Source organism: Patella vulgata, chromosome 7 (assembly GCF_932274485.2).
Source record: "Patella vulgata chromosome 7, xgPatVulg1.2, whole genome shotgun sequence".
NCBI lineage: Eukaryota > Metazoa > Mollusca > Gastropoda > Patellidae > Patella > Patella vulgata.
This window is the reverse complement of record NC_065885.2, coordinates 7,103,111-7,128,748: the sequence shown is the minus strand read 5'-3', so window position 1 is coordinate 7,128,748 and position 25,638 is coordinate 7,103,111. Positions and strand designations below refer to the sequence as shown.

The following is a 25,638-nucleotide window of genomic DNA, read 5'->3' as shown; positions in this document are numbered from 1 at the left end:
TTGTTTTTAAATGAAGCCACCAGGGTAGATTTGTGTAAATTATTTAAAACACTTCTAACTAAACACATGAATTACTTGTATCAGTATATGTCAAAGCACAGTAATCGACATAAATATTTATTACTATTTTCAATGAATTCCTATATAGAAATTAATGATAAAATCAATATCAAATTTAATTAGATGGTGACTTTAAACTGATGTAACTTTTATTGTTTTAATTTTGTATGTGTGCAATATTTTTGTGAATTAAATAAATAAAAAAAAACTAAAAAAAAAAACTAAAACGTTTGGAATTTGTTGCCAGAGAGAGAGAGAGAGGTCCTCTCGACACAAACATTGTCATTTCGGGACTAACATGGTTCAGTTTTTTTTCAATAATTTGCTTGCGCGTAGGGGTCTTTTGAAGTAAGATGAAACCGGAGGACCCGGAGAAAACCAACGAGGTTGGACAGGCGACCCTACTCCTTATCGCGTACAACCTGGGAATCGAACCCACGCCAGTTGACTCAATATGACAAACATTATTGATACAACGCGCACGCACTAACCATTCGTCCATTCAACCCCTCCGCCATTAAAAATTAAAGGATCTTAAAGATTCACAATTTTCAAGTCACCACTAAAAACTCATTTAATCTAGATTAGATACAGATTGTATTTGCGTATTTATTTTAATCAACGAGAAAGTCCTTTGGTCGTGCGTAAAGCATCTGTAATCTGTATTTGATTGGGGTTTTTTTTTTGCACGTCCCATTGGAATGACTAGAAACATATTGTGTACGTCACCCTGTATTAATTGCCCATTGCAGCCAACTGTTCCTAGAATTATTTCTTCAAGATAGATTCTCTTTTTTTGTTCCATTCGTATGACTAGACACATGTTGACAGCGTTATCCAGTATTTCATGATACCACAGACTGACCTCCTCTGTTAGTGGTAACTAACTCATTTCCTGACACCATAGAAATATTAGTAGAACGACATTAGTTTAGTTATAAAATATTTTATTGAAACAAAATTAGAATACAAAATATAAAACATTGTTTCACTAATATAATTATATATTATATACATGTCAGTTAGTTATCACATGATCACGAATACATATCACCTGATAATCGTGACTATTGAATTACAGCTTTATTTACAGTAGTAAGCGAGTTTTATATTAGGATGTTAGATATTACTTAGAGTAAGATTCAATATATCAATCAGGTGGAACAGGTGAGACAGGTGGGACAGGTAAGATATTACTTAGAGTAAGATTCAATATATCAATCAGGTGGAACAGGTGGGACAGGTAAGATATTACTTAGAGTAAGATTCAATATATCAATCATGGGGGTTGGGGGGGGGGGGGGGGCGAAGGGGGTATAAGATACTTGGTTAGGGTGCTGGTGTGGTTGATAAATCTCTTCACTAACTTAGCACCCACACCACCACACCACATCACCCACAACACCACTCAAACATTTTACTTTATTCCACCCTCACAACCTAATCAAGAGACAATAAGATAATAATACCTAACCTCGTTCTGGTTCGTCCATTATATTTTACTATAAGTAATATCTACCCCCCCCCCCCCTCATTGTTCAATATAAAGGAGACCATAAATACATCATATCAATATAATCTCTATATTTTAGTATCAACGGTACCAAACCTCGTCCTGGTCTACAACACCAAGTTGTTCCAGGCTATAGTCGTTCTTGTTGTTATAACTGCCGTAGATCCACTTAACACTACCATCTCTATATCCCCCTATATCAATCACACTTCTCTTCTCATTCTCCTTCTCTTCTATCAACTTCTTTAAATCATTAACACTGACTTTCTTACTGACAGTTATAGTACCCATATCTTTAAATATATATCTATAAATACAGGTTAATATATTATATCATTATCAACTGATATAAGTACAGGTTAATATATTATATCATTATCAACTGATATAAGTACAGGTTAATATATTATATCATTATCAACTGATATATATGGTGGCTGATTGGTATCATGTTGTGATGTTTGGTTATCGGCCATATTCCTCTCAATACTATGATTATATACACTGATCCTGGTGTTGGTCAAGAAAGTTCCCCGGGATTTTGCAGCGTGGATCCTCCCTGTCGGTAGTGCAGGACGACGGGTCTGACAAAGTACAGTGTCTAGTTGTGTAGATGGGACAAAAAACAAGCTCCTGTGTACAAATTGGCGAGCACATAAAAGAATCCTTCACACTTGAATTTCGAAAATTGAAAATTTCCGTCATAGTACTTTGCATTGTGCATGCCTCTCTTCAATAGCCCGATCGGTGCAGAAAAGTAGGAAAATTGAATGAAATGAAATTGTGTTTAACGTTCTACTGTTCTGCTTAATGAAGACGGGCATAGGCTATACAGTGCACTGTGAGGGAAACTTTGCCCGGATAGCAGCGCTAAGGCCTACTCTTATCTTGAATTCTATCTGTCAGGGGGGCCTTTTACGTGCTGGCTAATATGTACACGGAACTTCGATTTTTCGTCCCACCCAAAAGACTATACGTTATCCCCGATGAGCTTTCTCGACCAATGCAGTGATTGAACACAAGACCTCAACGTTAGCGAGCCATCGTCTTATTCACTGAGTCACCGTGACTACCAGAAAAGTAGGACATTAAGCCACATTTCTGGAGAGATTCCTCTTTGACAGTGGTGCAGTAGTAGTTCGGATGGGACGAAAAACCGAGGCCCCATTTACATACTGGCGTGCACGTATAAGACCCCCTGACAGTTTGAATTCAATATAAGAGTAGGTCGTAGCGCCGCTATCCGGGTAAAGTTTCCCTCACAGTACACTGTATAGGGCGTGTCCGTTTTCATTAGCCCAGTCGGAGCAGAATGAAACTAGTTGAAATAGAGTTTAACATCCTACTGTTCTGCTCCGACTGGGCTAATGAAGACGGGTTTATACCATTCAGTGTGTTATGAGGGATATTTTACCCGGACAGCCGCGCTACGGCCTACTCTTATACCGAATTCCAATTGCCAAGGGATCTTTTCCGTGCGCGCCAATATATACACAGGACCTCGGTTTTTTGTCCCATCCGAACGACTAGATAGCTGTCCTTGTCAGGCCCTCCTTCCTGCATCTCTGACAACGGGAAACCACGCCGGAAAATATTGATGAACTTTGTCGACCAACACCGGTGGCGAACCCACGACGTCAAGGCCAGCGAGCCAGCGCCTTAATCACTTAGCCACTGTGACTCCCGGAGCAGAACAGCTGGACGTTAAACCCCATTTCATTTTATTTCATTTCCTTACCAATCAGCCACCATAGATATAAATACAGGTTAATATATCATTATCAATAATCATCTTTGTAAACCTTAGAAACACGAGTATTATAAATTATTTAAATGATAAATTATTGATAAAATCATTGTCTTGAGCCCTTATTATTAAATACACTAATAAATATATAATACTATTTAGACTATGGATATTGTAAAGTACATCCCACTGTTTCACTAGTCAGTATATTATTCAAGTCACCTCTAGTTGGTTATTATTCAAGTCACGTGATATAGAAACTTCATCATTCGATATTAGTTAAAACTCAAGACTCTTGTAACAGTATGTAAAATTTGACAGTTGTCAAAATATATATTATTATGAACACATTTACTTACCCGTCATATAACTTTAGAGTAATGTCATTACTCGTATCCCTGATATAACGTCTAGTATTAGTGTTGGTGTTTGTCTTGACTTCTGATTGTTCTACTTTCTTCTTAAATTCTTCCAGGTCAGCAACCCTATTTTTCAATTCAGCTATTTCCTCATCTTTTCGTTCAAATTGTTCCTTTATCCGATTGATCTGGAATTTCACATCTTCCATATCGGAAGTGAGATCCTCATTGTCGGTCTGGAAATCTTCCATATCGGAAGTGCGATCATCCGGGTCGCTCTGGTTACTAGTTTCAGTGAATGTGTTTGATGTTCCAATCTGTACAGCTTGACAATCACCATGCATATTATAGATGTAGGTATTGTTGGTAACGGTTGATAACTGGAATAGAAAATAAATAAACAACTAGTCTCTACTTGTAAATATTATTACAACAATATCTCTCTTCTTAGATATGATAATCATCGACGAGTATAAATATCAGAAAGAGAGCTGTAAATTAAGCGCATGCGTTGAATCTCTAGTTTGAGATGCTCGGTTGACCAGTGGCGTACAGAAGTTTGTTGATGCTTGGGGAAAATTCCTTGACTTAAACACAGGGTCGAGTACTGAAACATGTGAGAAGACAAGACATTTTGAATATATACAAAAACAGATGGATTCGTTTATTGATAACACCGATCCACATTCACACCAGCATGTTGGACTGTAGGCCAAATTTAAATTCTTTGATTGGATATTTGATCCCCCCCCCTCCACCTCTCCATCTTACCAGATTCCATGACCTAGTCCGTCTACCTCCTTCCCCTTTCCTTGTACGCGGCTGCTGATCGGTGGACATGGGACAACAAAACCACCATTCCGTTCAATGCTAAAACCCTACTTTCTGTTTCTATCGTGTTGAAGACGTTGTTAGGGCTGGTGGACACAGACAGAAAGAGGGTGCTATGGGGAATGACAATAACACAGTTCCTCACTGAGAAAGAACTAGGGTTTAACGTCCATTAAACGGAAGACCAGGAGAAAAACGCGAGGTTGGACAGGTGACCCTACTCCTTGTCGGTACATGCTCGGATCAAAACCACTCCACTTGAATCTATGACAGCCCTTATGATCTAAAGCGCACCCTACACAGTGCTTTAACAATAATAGGCAAGTATAACCAGTGAACTTGTAAATTATTACATCAACACGACTCTCATAGATGTAGAGATACTAGTTGTATCAAGTATAGAAGTAAACATACACTGCTTCGTGTACTCACTCGTCAGTATTTGTATTCTACGAGAGGTAAGACAGTCATTATCAAGATTACGATGGTTAGTTATTGACGCCATAAACTGACGTGTTATTTTATAAACATGACGTAGTTGTACTTACTGGGGTGGCCATTCTTCTTATCCTTATTATTCTATGACAACTTTCTTCTACTAGAGTTCCCTTAGAACCTTACTTATAAAGACAAACAGAACTGTATAACACTAGATCAAGGGGGTTCTATAAAAATTACCCATTGGAAAAACACAGTCTATGTATAGTGTATTAATGACGTGTTATAGTCTTGTATAACTTGTCTCACTACTATTTACGTTAAGCGAGATCAAGTCCGATATTAATTATAATATTTTCCTACCCATGAATATCTATTCTCGATAAAGAATATAGTCCCGACTTGTTAAAACGAATATAATAAATTCCCGGTGTTTAAGATAACCTAAATATATCAATATAATAAATAGTGTTGTAACTATCTGAATGAATCCTCCACAATTGTCTGTTCAGTAGGTGTTTATTTATGTCTGGATAACGTAGTCTATTCTATACTAAGTAACGGGAAAACCAGTCTATTTATACGTATTGCGTAAGCTTGTAATATGGGCGTCGCCTTTCAATAAATTAATTGAAATGAAAAGTGGTTTTATGGCACCTCAGCTCCAACCGGGCTATATTGCACCAAACATATGGTGAATATTACGAGATAGGCTAAATTATATCGCAGAAAAACATTATAATATGCATAAATACGTATATTGACTTGCATGTTCACGAGTAACTATGGAATACTTTAACGGTTTATTACCGGGCAACGTTTCGACTAGAATTCTTTATCAATATATAGTGTGCTATGATGGAATTTTTGCCCAAACAGAGGCGCTTTGGCGTCCATTCTTATATCGAATTCCAACTGCCAAGGTTTCTATAAAGTTCACGTCAATGCGTACACCGGGATTCTGATTTTCGTCCAATCCTAAAGACTAGACACTGTCCTTGCCATGGGGGATTACGCCGGAAAATCCAGAGGGCAACCTTCAAGGCCAGCATCGGGAGCGAATCCCAGAGCCCTGGTTAGCGAAATGATATGAAATGAAATGGGGTTTCACATCCTACTGTTCTGCTTCTAAATGGGCTGGGGGGTTGGATGGCCGAATGGTTAGGACGCGCGCGCTGTATCATACCGTCTGTCATTGAGTCAACTGGCGGGGTTTCGATTCCCCGGTTGAACGTGACAAGGAGTAGGGTCGCCTGTCCAATCTCGTGGGGTTTTTCCGGGTCCTCCGGTTTCCTCCCACTGCTAAAGACCCCTACGCGCAGAGCGAATTATTGAAATAAAAAGATTAAAACATATGTTAGTCCCGAAATGACCTAGTTTGTGTCGAGTGGACGTTAAACCCCATTTCTCTCTCTATCTCTCTAACTGGGCTAATAAAGACAGATATACGCCATACAGTGTGCTATGAGGGAAATTATGCCCGGACAGCGGCGCTACGGCCTACTCTTATATCGAATTCCAACTGCCAAGGGATCTTTTACGTGCAAGCATGTGTACACGGGACCGACCTCGGTATTTCGTTCTATCCGAATGACTATACATCGGTTGATAGTTATTAATGATAATTAGTCTTGATAATAAATATATGTTAATTGTAGTAATATTCTTTATTATATATACATCGGCACTAAAAAAATATCAATTTTAAAGTTTACAGTTTATAGCACCTAAATAGTGCTTTATATATTTTTTATTATATTTTCATATAATTTAGTACGTTTATAATTCAGTACGTTTGTCGTGTATTTATACGGTTGGTTAATCTGAAAATAGATAATGGGATCTTATTCAAATTACATTAATCTTAGCCATTCATCAAGTTTAGATTTAATTATTAAATGGCGATCGTGTTTCAAGCCATTCAATTCTCGACAACCCGATGGTCTATCTAGTTTATTATTGGCCTGGCATGTGAATAATTTATATAACATTTGAAGTCAAATAAAAACCTTGCTATAAACCGATTTAGTTCTTACACAGTGTATCTTAAATAACACATTTTATGCTTAATATCTATACCTTGTTCTTGATGTATGACAGATTGAACAAAAAGACATTATAGTTATCTATAAAGTTCTATAGAAGCTAGAGGTTTGGTGTACTAGGGGCCGGGTAATATGCATAATTTATAATCTCATTTATTTTATATGGTTTCATTTGATTTGAGTAAAGGAACAAAAACAAAAAGGTTTATAAAGTTTTATTTATAGATCCAAATTTAAAGTTTATGAAATCAAATGAAATGGGGTTTAACGTCCTACTGTTCTGCTCCTAAACTGGGCTAATGAAGACGGGCATACGCCATACAGTGTGCTATGAGGGAAATTTTGCCCGGGCGGCGGCGCTACGGCCTACTCTTATACCGAATTCCAACTGTCAAGGGATCTTTTACGTGCACGCCAATGTGTACACGGGATCTCGGTTTTTTGTCCCATCCAAACGACTAGACAGCTGTCCTTGTCAGGCCCTAAATCCTGCATCACTGACAAGGGGAAACCACGCCGTAAAATCGGGATGAACTTTCTCGGCATATGCAGGGATCGAACACCCGACCTCCAGGTAAACGAGCCAGCGTCTTACCCACTTAGCCAGGTGATCCCTTATGATTTGTATCTGTACTGAAATATCATTAGTTGATAATGAATGTTTTATAAACTTCATTCGATATTACTTGTTCTTAACTACAATATACAACAAACGGTTGCCATGCAAGATACGCCCACATTCCCTTTTACTTGTTCTTAGCTACAATATACAACAAACGGTTGCCATGCAACAAACACCCAAATTCCATATTACTTGTGTGTAAGAACAGAAACTGCACGCACGACGAAGATTCTTTTAATTTCATTTTGAATAAAAAAAATGGTTTGTATATGAATTTTGTGTCAGTATTAAACTTTAAAGGAACTTTCCCAATTTGAACAGAGTCTCAAAAATAAAAGTCCAAGTACGTATGAAATTTAAGCGCCAAAATATAGAGGGATGGTGTATTTACCTTGTCTCAAAATTTCAGCTCAAAATATTGAGTCGTTTCGACGTGAACATCAAAAATGCTTATCCGGACACGTAACCCTTTCAAGATTTCGAGTCAATTTTTTCGTTGGGTGACCTGATAATCGATTTCCGTTTCTTGAGAGGTCTATACAGTGAACGACCCATGTGCTGTACTTGATAATGAATGGTAAATTTCACCTACACATTATTTTTTATAAAATAAAAGTCTGGTTTTATCCAGACACTGCATAATACACCAGTTTCCATTTCCAGATGAAGACTGACAGGTTTAAGTTGTTTGAAAACATATCACAAATATTGAGTTAGTTGCTTGTCCCTTGGGTAGAGGATTTTAAGGGATTTTAACACAAAATCAAGCAGTTTTATTTTTCCAAAAATTATCGGGATTAGTCCTTTAACGTATCGTATTCTAGTGTTAATACTTATAAAAAGGGATATTATGGAAGATTAGATAAAGAGATGTCATTTCTCCAATGGCAGACCTTATGATCCAATGCGTACGCGTTAACCATTCGCCCCCCCCCCTCAACATCTTTTAGCACTGTGTCACCGTGGCTCCCGGGTTAATTAGTGCCGGACAAATGAATCCTCCAAGAAATCTGACATTAATAAAAAATACATGGTAGTTATGAACATCAAGTCTATGTTAACTTATTCAAGGTATATCTATGATGATCACGTCTATGTTAATATGATACATGGAAAACGTGGCTAAGTGGGTAAGACGCTGGCTCGCACACCTGGAAGTCGCGTGTTCCATCCCTGCATTGGCCGAGAAAGTTCATCCAGATTTTCCGGCGTGGTTTCCCCTTGTCAGTGATGCAGGATGGAGGGCCTGACAAGGACAGCTGTCTAGTCGTTCGGATTGGACGAAAACCCGAGGTCCCGTGTACACATTGGCGTGCACGTAAAAGATCCCTTGGCAGATAGAATTCGATATAAGAGCAGGCGGTATCGCCGCTGCCCGGGCAAAAAATTTCCCTCATAGCACACTGTATGGCGTATGCCCGTCTTCATTAGCCCAGGTTAGGAGCAGAAAAAAAGAACGTTTCATTTCATTTCATTTCATGACGACTGAGTCCATGTTAATATGATCCATGGTATAGCCGAGACGATGAAGTCTATGTTAATATACTGAGCGCCATGGAAAACGCATCACTTAGGTTTTCGTATAACAAAATGATCCTGTAAACATATCTTATTTATTTTGCTTCTTATTGTGAACAATATTCAAATGGGAACACATCAATAACAACACATTTGTACACTTATGGATGTTTAATTTGTAATCAACAGTACAAAGTTAGAGGGGTCAAAACCAAAAGTACGACACAGACGTCAGTAGCGCGTGTGTCCTCCACGGGCTCTTACGCACGCTGTGCAGCGACGTCGCATGGAATTTACCAATGTTTGAAAGAAGGCCTGGGGCAAATTGTTCCATTCTTGGACAAGAGCAGCTTCTAAAGCAGCAATGGTGTGCATCTGTGGTCTCCGATACAGACAGCGTCAAATCCCATCCCAGACATGTTCTATCGGTGCCATGTTCGGAGACATGGCTGGCCAGTCCAAGACATTACTGTTGTTAGCAGCCAGGTAGTCCATACTAAAACGGGCGGTATGCGGACGTGCATTATCCTGTTGGAAGTGCTGAAGTTGTGGGTGCGCTCGAAACATCGGAACAACAATTGGTTGCAAGACATCATCAGGGTAGGCTACAGCATTAACGCTACTCCTGCAAATGTGTAGGGCGGTCCGGTGATGAAATGTGAAGCCTCCCCACGCCATTACACTTCCCCCACCCCATCTATTCGTTTCGAAGACGCAGCAGTCTGCAAGACGTTCCCCAAGACGTCTCCACACACGTTGACGGCCATCAGCGTGATAAAGATGAAAGCGACTCTCATCATTCTCATCAAACGCCACTGACGGTGATGATCCCTGAGGATAGCTCCAACGTAAGGTCGTCGTGCACGGAGCCCTACTTCTCTTAGACGACGTCTTACAGTGTTGGCACATACTGGTCCTTGTCTTCCGACGACTGCTGCACCTGTTCGAGTCGCTGGGCAGAATCTGTCTCGCAGATGTGTGACCCGGATGTAGCGGTCTTGAGCCCGGGTTGTAACGCGTTGTGGACCAGGACGTTGACGGTCACGTGTTGATCCAGTAACTCGAACACGTTCCACCAACCTTACAATAGTGGACTGATGACAATTGAAGTGTCTGGCAATAGCACGTGTAGAAATGCCAGCCCTGGACATTCCCATGGCTTCATTCCGTTGATTTTCAGTAAGTCTCGGCATGTCTAGCTCGATTCCTTCACACGTCCAACAACAAATTACGACAGATTCACGTTTCACAGTTCATGTACTGCACATTAAGTTGAAAACATGCTTTTAAAGGGCTCACACACAATGCTGCACGTGAATATTGGGTTTTTCATGTGCATCTCGTGCAATTTTTTTTTTTTGTGCACACGGCCCGATTTTTTTTTTGCGTTTGGGAGCATTGTGTGAAACAATAGTTCAAAGTATTGCATTATATTATACATACAAAACCACCTAGTAATAAAATATTTGGGAAAAAAAGTGATGCGTTTTCCATGGCGCTCAGTATATGATACATGGTATAATAGCTATGACGATCAAGTCTATGTTAATAATGATGCATGGTATACCTATGATGATCAAGTCTATGTTAATATGATACATGGTCAAGACTATGTTAATATTATACACGCCCCCCCCCCCCAACAAGGAACACATATCTACCTATTTTAAACTGTAAATAGTAAACTGTATGCATGAAGTAAATATTCACATAATAAAATATTTGGGAAAAAAAGTGATGCGTTTTCCATGGCGCTCAGTATATGATACATGGTATAATAGCTATGACGATCAAGTCTATGTTAATAATGATGCATGGTATACCTATGATGATCAAGTCTATGTTAATATGATACATGGTCAAGACTATGTTAATATTATACACGCCCCCCCCCCCCCAACAAGGAACACATATCTACCTATTTTAAACTGTAAATAGTAAACTGTATGCATGAAGTAAATATTCACATTTGTGTAACCTGTAAAATATTATATTTAAAATAACAGAGCCTTTGATAAATTAATTTCCTATTGTATTATTCAGCTGAGAAGTGTTATCAGTTGATACAAGTTGATACAATGGTGGGCTGATATAACTGTACTGAACTAAAATAATTTGTCAGGTTAAAAAGAGTTATCTCCCTCTCTACGGGACTTATATACAGGTAGGTTGATGTATAGTATGATCGACAGGTACTGTTATATACAGGTAGGTTGTTGTATATAGACGACAGGTACTGTTATATACAGGTAGGTAACATTAAGTTGTTGTATTAGGTACCACACAGCGGATCATTACAAACTGTATTTACACATATCATCCATGTTAAAGTCGCTCCACTGGTTGAATGTCGGGGATCACGTGGCTAAGTGGGTAAGACGCTAGCTCGCTAGCCTGGAGGTCGGATGTTCGATCCCTGCATTGGCCGAGAAAGTTCATCCAGATTGTCAGTGATGCAGGACGGAGGGGCTGACAAGGAAAGCTGTCTAGTCGTTCGGATGGGACGAAAAACCGAGGCCCCGTGTACACATTGGCGTGCACGTAAAAGATCCCTTGGCAGTTGGAATTCGATATAAGAGTAGGCCGTAGTGCCGCTGTCCGGGCAAAATTGCCCTCATAGCACACTGTATGGCGTATGCCCGTCTTCATTAGCCCAGGTTAGGAGCAGAACAGTAGGACGTTAAACCCCATTTCATTTCATTTCATTTCATTTGGTTGAATGTCGAATCCTGGATTCCAGTATAAAGTTCTGTCATCAGTCTATCAATGTCGAAATCATTTCGTCCCCTTATATATCTGAACTTTTGACAAACTGTAATCCCTAAGATCGAATATCAAAAACATGCTTGCTATTTCTAACACTAAACTAAACTAAAACGTTTGGAATTTGTTGCCAGAGAGAGAGAGAGAGAGAGAGAGATCCTCTCGACACAAACATTGTCATTTCGGGACTAACATGGTTCAGTTTATTTTTCAATAATTTGCTTGCGCGTACGTAGGGGTCTTTTGAAGTGAGATGAAACCGGAGGACCCGGAGAAAACCAACGAGGTTGGACAGGCGACCCTACTCCTTATCGCGTACAACCTGGGAATCGAACCCACGCCAGTTGACTCAATATGACAAACATTATTGATACAACGCGCACGCACTAACCATTCGTCCATTCAACCCCTCTGCCATTAAAAATTAAAGGATCTTAAAGATTCACAATTTTCAAGTCACCACTAAAAAGGGACTTCCGGTTTGATTTCATGAGTGATAGACGTATTATCAGAATGCACATGTAAATCGACTATAATCGAAGTTATATAAAGCGAAATAGGTATATAAATTGAGCAAAAATGTGCCAGGGTTAAGGCGTTTGTCGAGCTGGACGGACGTGTTTATACAAGCTCTGCTTTGCTTGTAAACACTATGGGTATAATCCGTGTTGCGCTTTGTACTCGGACTTGGATTGAGAAATACTTACTTTATTAGCTGCTTGAAATCTAGTGATAAAATGAAGATGTATTTAAAAGATAGTTCCATATTCTGATGACAGATTGAATACGGGACATCTAATTGATGCTATAGAAGAAGTCACTGGTACGGATACTATTTGTGCATGTGTCCCAATGAAAGGATGTTATGAGGTAACGTTTGAAATTTCTGATTGCTTAAATAAACTTAAGGATGAAAACATCAGACTAAATGGGGTAGTATTAGAATATACTTTCGTGGCTTCAACTGTTAAAATAGTATCATTCATGCACATACCACACTATATTGAAGATGGTGAAATTTACGAAAAATTACATGCATGGAATGTCAAGCCCAAAAGCGAGATAAGACGTCCGTATTCGTCGGTATTATAAACATGGTGATCGGAGTATATCTGATGGTACCAGATATCTTAAAGTTGAATTTCCCCCTCATGTCCAGAGTCTACCATATGCGACGAAGTTTGATGGTCGGTCCTTCCATGTAAAACATGATAACCAACTCCGTGTGTGTTATAATTGTATACAGACGGGACATGAAGTTAAAAATTGCCCAAATATAATATGTCATAGATGCAAAGAGACAGGCCACACAAAATTTGAATGTGAATTAACTGTATGTGAAGAATGTTATAAATCTAAAAATCTATGTATTTGTAATCAGACAGTCGACTGTGAAAACAATCCACTAAATAAACCCGAGTCAGGAAACAACAACACGACTACAGACAACAATGAACAAATAGAAGAGGGTGAGATAGAGAAACACACGGGTGAAGTAGACGAAGAAATAGAAAGAGAAAAGACGGAAGACATAGAAATAGAAAACATAGAAATAGAAAAGACGAAAGATATAGAAATAGGAAACACGGAAGAAATAGAAAAAGAACAGGTATGTGTTTCTGTTAGTAGTGATTCTGTTAGTAGTGATTCTGAGGAAAAAGAAGATGAAAACGCTTTCCAAACATATTCAACCAGGTATAGAAAAAGACGAATGAAACTAATTACAAAACACAATTTAGAGAATGAAGAGCAATTATCAGAGAAAAGGAATCGAGATAGAAAGAAAAAGGTTAATGAACAGACACATAGATTTAAACGCTTGCCGTCGATTAGCAAAGATTCTGAATCTAAAAAATCGTGTGGAACAAATGTAAAATCCAGGATCCCAACCAAATCGCCAAACAAATAATAAGTTTGATATATAATCCTTTCCTTTTGTCCCCCAGCTTTGATCATGTGTATATGTGCAGATACGTTCAGAATATTCATGTACGAATTAAATCGCTTTCGACGACCTCTCTGATGTACCAGGAATTATTTTCCAGTGATTTCTACAACAGAACTTTTCAAATGTTTTACACGTTTTCAACATTAACGTTTCAAGGGTTATTCCCCTTTAATAAAATTGATCTAACAGTAGCTGCTTGTGGGCATATACTTTTTTACATGCTACATGTATACATTTATGTGCTGGTGTTTCACTCTCTTGATTTTTATTTTAGATATTGTATCACTTTAGATGGATTGATCTATAGAGCCTTCATTGTATATCCGTGTCTGTTAACTAGATGCTGTAAATATAAGTATACATTTATTTATTTGTGATTATCTACAGGTTGAACTCGTAAGCATACATATGTATTCGTCTACCTCTCTTTTAACAATAATTATAATGATTAAGATAGCTTCATGGAACGTAAACGGTCGGCGGGACCGTACTAAACTTAATAATGTATTTCATTTCATAAAAGACTTAAAACTTGATATTATATGTCTACAGGAAACCTTTTGGGACGATGTCTTTGTTAATAACATAAAACACCTATGGGAAGGCGAAATTTTATTTAATAACGCCCCGGACGTACACCGTAAGGGTGTGGCTATTCTATTTTCCGTAAAATTCAAATCATGTATTCAACATGTTCATAGTAATACTACTGGCAGAATAATTAAAGTTAATGTTTTAATTGAGGAAAAAACTATTTCAATTTTATCTATATATGCTCCAAATAAGGATAATGATCGTATAATCTTTTTTAATGAGTTAAGTAGCTACATAGATTCGGATAGTTATAGTATATTATGTGGTGATTTTAACGAGATATTAAACCCCTATTTAGATAGAACGAAGAATATGTACACCAACAAAAGGTCATCCTTAGCTTTCAATTCTTTTTTAAATACCAATATTTTATGTGACATTTACAGACATAAACGCCCGGACCAGTCTCAATTCACTAGACATGCTACAATTGATGGTAACATACGTATGAGTAGGATATAATTCTAGATTGCAAATCTGTTAAGAATTTGCATGAATATATTTTAGATTTTATAGAGGTGTTTTTCCAATCCTCGGGTTTTGGACTAGATGATTTTCGTCAGTGATTACTGTTTGGTTATCCTGTGCGAAATGAAGCCAATAATCTGTTTTTAATTTTTATTTTCTCGTTTGCTAGATTAGCTATTATCAAACGGAGAATTTTGTTTTTAAATGAAGCCACCAGGGTAGATTTGTGTAAATTATTTAAAACACTTCTAACCAAACACATGAATTACTTGTATCAGTATATGTCAAAGCACAGTAATCGACATAAATATTTATTACTATTTTCAATGAATTCCTATATAGAAATTAATGATAAAATCAATATCAAATTTAATTAGATGGTGACTTTAAAGTGATGTAACTTTTATTGTTTTAATTTTGTATGTGTGCAATATTTTTGTGAATTAAATAAATAAAAAAAAAACAAAAAAAAAACTAAAACGTTTGGAATTTGTTGCCAGAGAGAGAGAGAGAGAGGTCCTCTCGACACAAACATTGTCATTTCGGGACTAACATGGTTCAGTTTTTTTTCAATAATTTGCTTGCGCGTAGGGGTCTTTTGAAGTGAGATGAAACCGGAGGACCCGGAGAAAACCAACGAGGTTGGACAGGCGACCCTACTCCTTATCGCGTACAACCTGGGAATCGAACCCACGCCAGTTGACTCAATATGACAAACATTATTGATACAACGCGCACGCACTAACCATTCGTCCATTCAACCCCTCCGCCATTAAAAATTAAAGGATCTTAAAGATTCACAATTTTCAAGTCACCACTAAAAACTCATTTAATCTAGATTAGAAACAGATTGTATTTGCGTATTTATTTTAATCAACGAGAAAGTCCTTTTTTCGTGCGTAAAGCATCTGTAATCTGTATTTGATTGGGTTTTTTTTTTTTTTGCACGTCCCATTCGAATGACTAGAAACATATTGTGTACGTCACCCTGTATTAATTGCCCATTGCAGCCAACTGTTCCTAGAATTATTTCTTCAAGATAGATTCTCTTTTTTTGTTCCATTCGTATGACTAGACACATGTTGACAGCGTTATCCAGTATTTCATGATACCACAGACTGACCCCCTCTGTTAGTGGTAACTATCTCATTTCCTGACACCATAGAAATATTAGTAGAAGGACATTAGTTTAGTTATAAAATATTTTATTGAAACAAAATTAGAATAAAAAGCATAAAACATTGTTTCACTAATATAATTATATATTATATATATGTCAGTTAGTTATCACATGATCACGACTACATATCACCTGATAATCGTGACTATTGAATTACAGCTTTATTTACAGTAGTAAGCTAGTTTTATATTAGGATGTTAGATATTACTTAGAGTAAGATTCAATATATCAATCAGGTGGGACAGGTGAGACAGGTAAGATATTACTTAGAGTAAGATTCAATATATCAATCAGGTGGGACAGGTAAGATATTACTTAGAGTAAGATTCAATATATCAATCAGGTGGAACAGGTGGGACAGGTAAGATATTACTTAGAGTAAGATTCAATATATCAATCATGGGGGTGGTGGGGGGGGGGTATAAGATACTTGGTTAAATACTAGGGTGCTGATGTGGTTGGTAATACTCATCACTAACATAGCACCCACCCAACCACGTATACCACCCATCACATCACACACAACACCAACACCTACGGCACTAACCACACCCTACACACACCACCCAACACACACCACTCCCACCCACCACATTACACCACTCTAACATTTTAACATTTTACTTTATTCCACCCTCACAACCTAATCAAGAGACAATAAGATAATAATACCTAACCTCGTTCTGGTTCGACCATTATATTTTACTATAAGTAATATCTACCCCCCCCCCCCCCCAAACACCTCATTGTTCAATATAAAGGAGCCCATCAATACATCATATCAATATAATCTCAATATTTTACTATCACCAGTACCAAACCTCGTCCTGGTCTACAACACCAAGTTGTTCCAGGCTATAGTCGTTCTTGTTGCTATCACTGTCGTAGATATCTCTCGAACTACCATCTCTATATCCTATTATAACAATCACACTAATCTTCTTATTCTCCTTCTCTTCTATCAACTTCATTAAATCATTAAAACTGACTTTCTTACTGACAGTTATAGTACCCATATCTTTATATCTATAAATACAGGTTAATATATTATATCATTATCAACTGATATAAATACAGGTTAATATATTATATCATTATCAACTGATATATATGGTGGCTGATTGGTATCATGTTGTGATGTTGGGTTATCGGCCATATTCCTCTCAATACTATGATTATATACATTGATCCTGGTGTTGGTCAAGAAAGTTCCCCGGGATTTTGCAGCGTGGTTCCTCTCTGTCGGTAGTGCAGGACGACAGGTCTGACAAAGTACAGTGTCTAGTTGTGTAGATGGGACAAAAAACAAGCTCCTGTGTACAAATTGGCGAGCACATAAAAGAATCCTTCACAGTTGAATTTCGAAAATTGAAAATTTCCGTCATAGTACTTTGCATTGCGCATGCCTCTCTTCAATAGCCCGATCGGTGCAGAAAAGTAGGAAAATTGAATGAAATGAAATTGTGTTTAACGTTCTACTGTTCTGCTTAATGAAGACGGGCATAGGCTATACAGTGCACTGTGAGGGAAACTTTGCCCGGATAGCAGCGCTAAGGCCTACTCTTATCTTGAATTCTATCTGTCAGAGGGGCCTTTTACGTGCTGGCTAATATGTACACGGAACTTCGATTTTTCGTCCCACCCAAAAGACTATACGTTATCCCCGATGAGCTTTCTCGACCAATGCAGTGATTGAACACAAGACCTCAACGTTAGCGAGCCATCGTCTTATTCTAAGAGTCACCGGGACTACCAGAAAAGTAGGACATTAAGCCACATTTCTGGAGAGATTCCTCTTTGACAGTGGTGCAGGACGGGGGGGGGGGGGGGGGGGGGGGGGCTGGCAAGGGACAGTAGTATAGTAGTTCGGATGGGACGAAAAACCGAGGCCCCATTTACATACTGGCGTGAACGTATAAGACCCCCTGACAGTTTGAATTCAATATAAGAGTAGGTCGTAGCGCTGCTATCCGGGTAAAGTTTCCCTCACAGTACACTGTATAGGGCGTGTCCGTCTTCATTAGCCCAGTCGGAGCAGAATAAAACTAGTTGAAATAGAGTTTATCATCCTACTGTTCTGCTCCGACTGGGCTAATGAAGACGGGTTTATACCATTCAGTGTGTTATGAGGGATATTTTACCCGGACAGCCGCGCTACGGCCTACTCTTATACCGAATTCCAATTGCCAAGGGATCTTTTCCGTGCGCGCCAATATATACACAGGACCTCGGTTTTTTGTCCCATCCGAACGACTAGATAGCTGTCCTTGTCAGGCCCTCCTTCCTGCATCCCTGACAACGGGAAACCACGCCGGAAAATATTGATGAACTTTGTCGACCAACACCGGTGGCGAACCCGCGACGTCAAGGCCAGCGAGCCAGCGCCTTAATCACTTAGCCACTGTGACTCCCGGAGCAGAACAGCTGGACGTTAAACCCCATTTCATTTTATTTCATTTCCTTACCAATCAGCCACCATAGATATAAATACAGGTTAATATATCATTATCAATAATCATCTTTGTAAACCTTAGAAACACGAGTATTATAAATTATTTAAATGATAAATTATTGATAAAATCATTGTCTTGAGCCCTTATTATTAAATACACTATTAAATATATAATACTATTTTGACTATGGATATTGTAAAATACATCCCATTATTTCACTAGTCAGTATATTATTCAAGTCACCTCTAGTTGGTTATTATTCAAGTCACGTGATATAGAAACTTCATCATTCGATATAAGTTAAAACTCAAGACTCTTGTAACAGTATGTAAAATTTGACAGTTGTCAAAATATATATTATTATGAACACATTTACTTACCCTTTATATAACTTTAGAGTAATATCATTACTCGTATCCCTGACATAACGTCTAGTATTAGTGTTGGTGTTTGTCTTGACTTCCGATTGTTCTACTTTCTTCTTAAATGCTTCCAGGTCAGCCACCCTGTCTTTTAATTCAGCTATTTCTTCATCTTTTCTTTCAAATTTTTCAGCCATCTCTTCAGTTATCCGATTGATCTGGAATCTCACATCTTCCATATCGGATGTGCAATCATCACTGTCGGTCTGGTTACCAGTTTCATTTATTGTGTTTGATGTTCCAATCTGTACAGCTTGACAATCACCATGTATATTATACATGTAGGTATTGTTGGTAACGGTTGATAACTGGAATAGAAAATAAATAAACAACTAGTCTCTACTTGTAAATATTATTACAACAATATCTCTCTTCTTAGATATGATAATCATAGACGAATATAAATATCAGAAAGAGAGCTGTAAATTAAGCGCATGCGTTGAATCTCTAGTTTGAGATGCTCGCGGTTGACCAGTGGCGTACAGAAGTTTGTTGATGCCTGGGGACAACTCATTGATTTAAACACAGGGTCGAGTACTGAAAGATGGGTGACGAGAAGACATTTTAAATATTTAATATATACAAAAACAGATGAATTAATCTTTGTATTCAAATTAATGTAACATGTTCTCTACTCTTGTCTCGTTTATTCGCATTCACACCAGCATGTTAGACTGTAAGCCAAATTTATATTCTTTGATTGGATATTTGATCCCCCCCCCCCACACACACACATGCACACACACCTCTCTATCTTACCAGAATCTATGACCTGGTCCGTCTACGCATTCTTTGATTGGATATTTGATCCCCTCCCCCCCACCCCCAATTTCCATCTAACCAGATTTCATGACCTGGTCCGTCTACCTCCTTCCCCTTTCCTTGTACGCCACTGCTGATCGATGGAGGTGGGACAACAACAACACCATTCCGTTCAATGCTAAAACCCTACTTTCTGTTTCTATCGTGTTGAAGATGTTGTTAGGGCTTGTGGACACAGACAGAAAAAAGGTGATATGGGGAATGACAATAACACAGTTCCTCACTGGGAAAGAACTGGGGTTTAACGTCCATTTAACGGAGGACCTGGAGAAAATCCGCGAGATTGGACCGGTGACTCTACTCCTTGTCAGGTACATGCTCGGATCAGAACCACACCACGTGACTCTATGACAGCCCTTATGATCTAAACCAGTGAGCTTGTAAATTGTTACATCAACACGACTCTCATAGATGTAGAGACACTAGTTGTATCAAATATAGGAGTAAACATACACTGCTTCGTGTACTCACTCGTCAGTATTTGTATTCTACGAGAGATAAGACAGTCATTATCAAGATTATGATGGTTAGTTATTGACGTCATAAACTGACGTGTTATTTTATAAACGTGACGTAGTTGTACTTACTGGGGTGGCCATTCTTCTTGTTCTTATTATTCTATGACAACTTTCTTCTACTAGAGTTCCCTTAGAACCTTACTAAAGACAAACAGAACTGTATAACACTAGATCAAGGGGGTTCTATAAAAATTACCCATTGGAAAAACACAGTCTATGTATAGTGTATTAATGACGAGTTTTAGTCTTGTATAACCTGTCTCACTACTATTTACATTAAGCTAGATCAAGTACGATAAATAATTATAATATTTCTACACTCATGAATATCCATTCTCGATAAAGAATATAATCCCGACTTGTTAAAACGAATATAATAAATTCCTGGTGTTTAAGATAACCTAAATATATCAATATAATAAATAGTGTTGTAACTATCTGAATGAATCCTCCACAATTGTCTGTTCAGTAGGTGTTTATTTATGTCTGGATAACGTAGTCTATTCTATACTAAGTAACGGGAAAACCAGTCTATTTATACGTATTGCGTAAGCTTGTAATATGGGCGTCGCCTTTCAATAAATTAATTGAAATGAAAAGTGGTTTTATGGCACCTCAGCTCCAACCGGGCTATATTGCACCAAACATATGGTGAATATTACGAGATAGGCTAAATTATATCGCAGAAAAACATTATAATATGCATAAATACGTATATTGACTGGCATGTTCACGAGTAACTATGGAATACTTTAACGGTATATTACCGGGCAACGTTTCGACTAGAATTCTTTATCAATATATAGTGTGCTATGATGGAATTTTTGCCCAAACAGAGGCGCTTTGGCGTCCATTCTTATATCGAATTCCAACTGCCAATGTTTCTATAAAGTTCACGTCAATGCGTACACCGGGATTCTGATTTTCGTCCAATCCTAAAGACTAGACACTGTCCTTGCCATGGGGGATTACGCCGGAAAATCCAGAGGGCAACCTTCAAGGCCAGCATCGGGAGCGAATCCCAGAGCCCTGGTTAGCGAAATGATATGAAATGAAATGGGGTTTCACATCCTACTGTTCTGCTTCTAAATGGGCTGGGGGGTTGGATGGCCGAATGGTTAGCACGCGCGCGCTGTATCATACCGTCTGTCATGTAGTCAACTTGCGGGGTTTCGATTCCCCGGTTGAACGTGACAAGGAGTAGGGTCGCCTGTCCAATCTCGTGGGTTTTTTCCGGGTCCTCCGGTTTCCTCCCACTGCTAAAGACCCCTACGCGCAGAGCGAATTATTGAAATAAAAAGATTAAAACATATGTTAGTCCCGAAATGACCTAGTTTGTGTCGAGTGGACGTTAAACCCCATTTCTCTCTCTATCTCTCTAACTGGGCTAATAAAGACAGATATACGCCAGTGTGCTATGAGGGAAATTATGCCCGGACAGCGGCGCTACGGCCTACTCTTATATCGAATTCCAACTGCCAAGGGATCTTTTACGTGCAAGCATGTGTACACGGGACCGACCTCGGTATTTCGTTCTATCCGAATTATTATATACGTCGGTTGATAGTTATTAATGATAATTAGTCTTGATAATAAATATATGTTAATTGTAGTAATATTCTTTATTATATATACATCGGCACTAAAAAAATATCAGTTTTAAAGTTTACAGTTTATAGCACCTAAATAGTGCTTTATATAATTTTTATTATATTTTCATATAATTTAGTACGTTTATAATTCAGTACGTTTGTCGTGTATTTATACGGTTGGTTAATCTGAAAATAGATAATGGGATCTTATTCAAATTACATTAATCTGAGCCATTCATCAAGTTTAGATTTAATTATTAAATGGCGATCGTGTTTCAAGCCATTCAATTCTCGACAACCCGATGGTCTATCTAGTTTATTATTGGCCTGGCATGTGAATAATTTATATAACATTTGAAGTCAAATAAAAACCTTGCTATAAACCGATTTAGTTCTTACACAGTGTATCTTAAATAACACATTTTATGCTTAATATCTGTACCTTGTTCTTGATTTATGACAGATTTAACAAAAAGACATTAAAGTTATCTATAAAGTTCTATAAAAGCTAGAGGTTTGGTGTACTAGGGGCCGGGTAATATGCATAATTTATAATCTCATTTATTTTATATGGTTTCATTTGATTTGAATAAAGGAACAAAAACAAAAAGGTTTATAAAGTTTTATTTATAGATCCAAATTTAAAGTTTATGAAATCAAATGAAATGGGGTTTAACGTCCTACTGTTCTGCTCCTAAACTGGGCTAATGAAGACGGGCATACGCCATACAGTGTGCTATGAGGGAAATTTTGCCCGGGCGGCGGTGCTACGGCCTACTCTTATACCGAATTCCAACTGTCAAGGGATCTTTTACGTGCACGCCAATGTGTACACGGGATCTCGGTTTTTCGTCCCATCCGAACGACTAGACAGCTGTCCTTGTCAGGCCCTAAATCCTGCATCACTGACAAGGGGAAACCACGCCGGAAAATCGGGATGAACTTTCTCGGCATATGCAGGGATCGAACACCCGACCTCCAGGTAAACGAGCCAGCGTCTTACCCACTTAGCCACGTGATCCCTTATGATTTGTATCTGTACTGAAATATCATTAGTTGATAATGAATGTTTTATAAACTTCATTCGATATTACTTGTTCTTAACTACAATATACAACAAACGGTTGCCATGCAAGATACGCCCACATTCCCTTTTACTTGTTCTTAGCTACAATATACAACAAACGGTTGCCATGCAACAAACACCCAAATTCCATATTACTTGTGTGTAAGAACAGAAACTGCACGCACGACGAAGATTCTTTTAATTTCATTTTGAATAAAAAAAATGGTTTGTATATTAATTTTGTGTCAGTATTAAACTTTAAAGGAACTTTCCCAATTTGAACAGAGTCTCAAAAATAAAAGTCCAAGTACGTATGAAATTTAAGCGCCAAAATATAGAGGGATGGTGTATTTACCTTGTCTCAAAATTTCAGCTCAAAATATTGAGTCGTTTCGACGTGAACATCAAAAATGCTTATCCGGACACGTAACCCTTTCAAGATTTCGAGTCAATTTTTTCGTTGGGTGACCTGATAATCGATTTCCGTTCCTTGAGAGGTCTATACAGTGAACGACCCATGTGCTGTACTTGATAATGAATGGTAAATTTCACCTACACATTATTTTTTATAAAAAAAAAGTCTGGTTTTACCCAGACACTGCATAATACACCAGTTTCCATTTCCAGATGAAGACTGACAGGTTTAAGTTGTTTGAAAACATATCACAAATATTGAGTTAGTTGCTTGTCCCTTGGGTAGAGGATTTTAAGGGATTTTAACACAGAATCAAGCAGTTTTATTTTTTCAAAAATTATCGGGATTAGTCCTTTAACGTATCGTATTCTAGTGTTAATACTTATAAAAAGGGATATTATGGAAGATTAGATAAAGAGATGTCATTTCTCCAATGGCAGACCTTATGATCCAATGCGTACGCGTTAACCATTCGCCCCCCCCCCCCCCTTCAACATCTTTTAGCACTGTGTCACCGTGGCTCCCGGGTTAATTAGTGCCGGACAAATGAATCCTCCAAGAAATCTGACATTAATAAAAAATACATGGTAGTTATGAACATCAAGTCTATGTTAACTTATTCAAGGTATATCTATGATGATCACGTCTATGTTAATATGATACATGGATCACGTGGCTAAGTGGGTAAGACGCTGGCTCGCTGACCTGGAAGTCGCGTGTTCCATCCCTGCATTGGCCGAGAAAGTTCATCCAGATTTTCCGGCGTGGTTTCCCCTTGTCAGTGATGCAGGATGGAGGGTCTGACCAGGACAGCTGTCTAGTCGTTCGGATTGGACGAAAACCCGAGGTCCCGTGTACACATTGGGGTGCACATAAAAGATCCCTTGGCAGATAGAATTCGATATAAGAGTAGGCGGTATCGCCGCTGCCCGGGCAAAAAATTTCCCTCATAGCACACTGTATGGCGTATGCCCGTCTTCATTAGCCCAGGTTAGGAGCAGAAAAGTAGAACGTTTCATTTCATTTCATTTCATGACGACTAAGTCCATGTTAATATGATCCATGGTATAGCCGAGACGATGAAGTCTATGTTAATATACTGAGCGCCATGGAAAACGCATCACTTAGTTTTTCGTATAACAAAATGATCCTGTAAACATATCTTATTTATTTTGCTTCTTATTGTGAACAATATTCAAATGGGAACACATCAATAACAACACATTTGTACACTTATGGATGTTTAATTTGTAATCAACAGTACAAAGTTAGAGGGGTCAAAACCAAAAGTATGACACAGACGTCAGTAGCGCGTGTGTCCTCCACGGGCTCTTACGCACGCTGTGCAGCGACGTCGCATGGAATTTACCAATGTTTGAAAGAAGGCCTGGGGCAAATTGTTCCATTCTTGGACAAGAGCAGCTTCTAAAGCAGCAATGGTGTGCATCTGTGGTCTCCGATACAGACGGCGTCAAATCCCATCCCAGACATGTTCTATCGGTGCCATGTTCGGAGACATGGCTGGCCAGTCCAAGACATTAATGTTGTTAGCAGCCAGGTAGTCCATACTAAAACGGGCGGTATGCGGACGTGCATTATCCTGTTGGAAGTGCTGAAGTTGTGGGTGCGCTCACGGTAGGCTACAGCATTAACGCTACTCCTGCAAATGTGTAGGGGGGTCCGGTGATGAAATGTGAAGCCTCCCCACACCATTACACTTCCCCCACCCCATCTATTCGTTTCGAAGACGCAGCAGTCTGCAAGACGTTCCCCAAGACGTCTCCACACACGTTGACGGCCATCAGCGTGATAAAGATGAAAGCGACTCTCATCACTCTCATCATTGAAGAGTACACTTTGCCAGTCTACTCTTCTCCATGTCTGGTGTCCTCGAGCCCATATCAAACGCCACTGACGGTGATGATCCCTGAGGATAGCTCCAACGTAAGGTCGTCGTGCACGGAGCCCTACTTCTCTTAGACGACGTCTTACAGTGTTGGCACATACTGGTCCTTGTCTTCCGACGACTGCTGCACCTGTTCGAGTCGCTGGGCGGAATCTGTCACGCAGATGTGTGACCCGGATGTAGCGGTCTTGAGCCCGGGTTGTAACGCGTTGTGGACCAGGACGTTGACGGTCACGTGTTGATCCAGTAACTCGAACACGTTCCACCAACCTTACAATAGTGGACTGATGACAATTGAAGTGTCTGGCAATAGCACGTGTAGAAATGCCAGCCCTGGACATTCCCATGGCTTCATTCC

General features: G+C 38.7%; 1 long non-coding RNA gene across 3 annotated transcripts; it reads right to left on the bottom strand.

Annotated features, from left to right (window-relative positions):
- Positions 1–990: 990 nt before the first annotated feature.
- On the bottom strand, positions 991–20,540 carry LOC130013523 (uncharacterized). 3 transcript variants are annotated; one of them, XR_008788691.1, is made up of 3 exons: positions 20,371–20,539; positions 18,920–19,269; positions 991–1,880 (listed from the first exon to the last, which is right to left on the bottom strand). It is a non-coding gene; the product is annotated as an uncharacterized LOC130013523 (long non-coding RNA). The 3 variants fall into 3 exon arrangements; XR_008788692.1 differs by lacking the exons at positions 18,920–19,269; positions 20,371–20,539 and adding exons at positions 3,680–4,059; positions 5,059–5,216; XR_008788693.1 differs by lacking the exon at positions 991–1,880 and adding an exon at positions 16,095–17,112 and having other exon boundaries at positions 20,371–20,540.
- Positions 20,541–25,638: the final 5,098 nt, after the last annotated feature.